Raw genomic sequence first — 3800 nt, forward strand, 5'->3', positions numbered from 1 at the left:
GGATGCACCAGTTTTCCTCTTCGTTTAGGGTTGCACGTTAGAGTTCTCATTTATAACCCTCTAAAGCAAGGTGTCGGGAAGTCGGACTCTCTTGCTGGGCGTGTGTTCGGCTCTCAAGGTGCTTGGCAAAGTTCAGTTACTAACAGCAGAACATTCTGACTAGTTAATAACTGCAGGCAATTCTCTTAAAAACAATACAACTGTGGCGTGATGGAAGCCACTTCTGAGCATGTCAGACTACGCCAGCCTCATAATCGTGATGATCTGGGTATTTCATTCAGTTTGGGGGCCACCACCATGGACCTAACTATGTATAGGGTACTCTGTTGGGCGTTGGGAGTTTATGAGCAAAGAAACACTCTGAAATGGTTCAGCTCTAAGTCTAGTTACTTATTTTCTAATTAAGAGCATTGATGTTCACTTACAGAAGGTCACAAAGCTGGCTGGCAGTAGCCGGGAGGAGAATTCCAGGTCCATACTCTTCCATTTAATCTAGAAAAATTTCAACCTTGTTACCTAAGGAGATGGAGCTCCTCCTATACCTCTTAATGGCTCTTAAATCTTTGTATTTGATTTTTAAAAACTTTTTAATGTTTATTTTTGAGAGAGAGAGAGAGAGAGAGAGAGCGAGCACCAAAGCAGGGCAGGGGCAGAGAGAGACACACACAGAATCCAAAGCAGGCTCCAGGCTCCAAGCTCTTAGCACAGAGCCCAACAACACAGGGCTCGAACTCATGAACTGGGAGATCATGACCTGAAGTGAAGTCAGTCACTTAACTGACTGAGCCGCCCAGGTGCCCCAAAACTTTGTATTTTATAAAGACAATCTATNTTCGGATTCTGTGTCTCTCCCTCTCTCTGCCCCTCCCCGGCTTGTGCTCTGTCTGTCTCTCTCAAAAATGAATAAATGTTAAAAAAATTTTTAAAAAGATAATATATTTTGGCTATAAAAATTACACTTGTGGGTATATCCATACAATGGAATAGTATTCATCCTCAGAAAGGGGGGAAGCACTAATACGTGCCACAATGTGGACGAACCTTGAAAGCATTACGCTAAGTGATAGAAGCCAGACACAAAAGGCCACATACTGTATGATCCATTTACATGAAATGTCCAGAATGGGTGAATTCAGAGACAGGGGGCAGATTAGTGGTGGCAAGGGGCTGGAGTGGGGGAGGGGGATGCAATATGTAATGGGAATGGAGTTTTTTCAGGGGGTAATGAAGATTTTGAAACTCAACAGAGGTAGTAATTGCACGGCACTGCCAATGTACTAAATGCCACTGAGCCTCACACATTAAAATGGTTAATTTTATGTTATCCGAATTTCACCTCAATAATGGTTACACCTGTGAAGTGCTCAAAATCCTTAGAAATAAAATTTCTATAACTGTACTTCTGGCAACTTTTCAGTTCTGCATAGGGAGGGAGGTCGAGAGGATAATTAACAATGTAATAACTGGGATGATATTGGGGTCCATAGATGAAAGTTTGAAGAGGCATAAACTCTGGAAAGGCAAGTTTCAAGTGTCTCAGTGAGGGTAGAGTCTAAATTCACCGCCTCACCTTTTCACACCAAGAAAATAGCAGAGTTGTGGGATTTTGTTGGCTAAAGCTCGCACCCAAGGGAAATGGGCTAAATATTGTGACGGACACCTGCTAATTTAGACCGATGGATAAAGGGATGGTTGCTAGGCATTCTTCACAGATGGCCAAACTGTACTTAAAAACTGCTTTCTTTATGACCCATAATCATAACAACTTCTCAAAACTCAGAGAGATCCCAGGATCATTTCGCAAATAAGTACTAAGCCCTTAAAATTTGCCAAGTGCTGAAGAGCCCGAAATCTTTGCATCAGTACAGAAAAGTTAAGAGAAAGGCCCTAAGGTCATTTGAACTCCTCAGATAAACATTTCAAAGCGAAACCCTCTCATGATGATCAAGAGGGAGAACCTCACTGAGCTATTAAGAAACAAGCGTCTTTCTATCGCATTTCTCTGTCATTCTGGTGTGGCCCAGATCTGGGGCTGAGAGGACCTTAAGGCTGCTGCCTCTCGCCTTAGCACTTGCCTGAGCCAGTGGCAGAAGCTTCGGTTGAGGCCCATCCCAAATAGATTTCTCCCAAGTTTCTCCTGGTTCTATGGCTCACAGTTGACTAAAATGTGCGTTGGTCAAGTGAGAATGTTGAAAATGTCGGCCATCTTGACGGTGGGAACTTTGTGGGGTGGGAACAGAAAGGCTGAAAGTCCCTAAGCCTGGGAGGCAAAGACTGACAGCAAGAAATCTGTGGAGTTACTGCAGCTTTTAACACCTACACAGTCTTTTGATGGGAGGAAAGATATTTATCTTTGGCTACAATTTCAAATTCTTAATTGGAGTGACAGGCGAGGGGAGAGCTGCCAAACTCAACATTTCAGGCCATGTTTTTATTCCCCAAATCCTTGTTGCCCATCTTCTGGCCTTTCAGATGAGTTGCCAAAATCCACCAGGGCCATGAGTAGTATCAGGCCACTTTCGCAATTGTGTGCTTTCATAGTTGTGTGTGTGTGTACGTGTTTACACACACGTGCGCATACCTGTGGGTGTACGGTAAGCCCTTATCATACGGAGGCAAATAAGGACATTGTGCCCGATGCCGATGCTTAAGGGGATGGACTGCACGTGACTTCTGTTTCTGGTTGGACGTTGATGCCTCTGATCTCTGAGTAACACTCAGTTTGCTAGGAGCCACATGGGGCCAGTTTTCCAGAAGGTGGATGTGTCTAGAGTTGCACTGCTCACAGGGTTTCTGTCATGCAGTCCACGTCCGGGCAAGACGCTCTACCCTTCCCGCTAAATATCGTCCCCATGCCAGGCCCCTGACAGGGCAATTAAATGGGTCTCTCTTGGGCGAGTGGGTACATCACCACAGTAAAACCCAGGGAGATCTCACGGCAACAAAATGTGGTTTGCTTTGGTCTGCTCAGGATTTCCCAGATGCACTTGGCTCTGGAACGCTGTTGTTATTTTAACACCAATTAACACCCTACCAGAACACACTTTAGAAACCACTCATCACATGTGCTTGAATTCTTAAGATCACAACTGGAGCTCGGGGCTCTATATTTGGGGTAAGTCTGAGGGGTCCTTGAAGTGCCTAGGCGTTCAAGGACAGAAGGGTCACTCTATGGAGTCAGACACCCCCCCAGGAGTCTGAAAATGGGTACTGTTCAGAGAGAAGTTTCTTTTTATCCTCCTCTTGAAAATTTGCTGCTGAAAGTGATTTATTTTAGATTTCCCATAAGCAGCAGACCAACTTTCTTATGCTTTGATTTAGTGAAGAGTTTTGCTTACTTAATGTGATTTCGTAAGGACGCCCATACAATCGTACAAAAGACCTATATGTTAGCGTGCCTTGAGAGTACAGTATGTCATACAATCTATTTGCATCCATTCAGTGAGTGGGAGGACAGGGAATTGGCATTTGTTGCACGTTCGCCTTGGGACGGGAACTGGACTAAGAGTTTTGCTACGTTATCTCATTTTGTCTCTATAACAACCGCATTAGGTAGGTGTCACTGACCTGTTTTATAATCTGTTCACTGATTCATTCGAGTCAGGCAGTGTGCTCTGTGCTGGGGCTGCAATGGTGGAAACAGGACGGCTGGGGGGGTCTTCCTGGTAGGAACATGTGAGCAAGATTAGACTCACAAGTGTTAAAGGAGCAGCCCCGATGGCGTCCGTAATTACTGCCAGGCAATTAACACAGAGCCAGATACTTGATTCCAAAGTGTATGGATCTCTGACATTTTAAAG

General features: G+C 44.6%; 1 protein-coding gene across 1 annotated transcript in view; it reads right to left on the minus strand.

The window, feature by feature from the left end:
• MID1 (midline 1) overlaps nt 1–3800 on the minus strand; it is a 113731-nt gene that overhangs the window by 25385 nt on the left and 84546 nt on the right. The window lies entirely within an intron of this gene.

Source organism: Crocuta crocuta, unplaced genomic scaffold (assembly GCF_008692635.1).
Source record: "Crocuta crocuta isolate KB4526 unplaced genomic scaffold, BGI_CrCroc_1.0 scaffold224, whole genome shotgun sequence".
Taxonomy (NCBI): domain Eukaryota; kingdom Metazoa; phylum Chordata; class Mammalia; order Carnivora; family Hyaenidae; genus Crocuta; species Crocuta crocuta.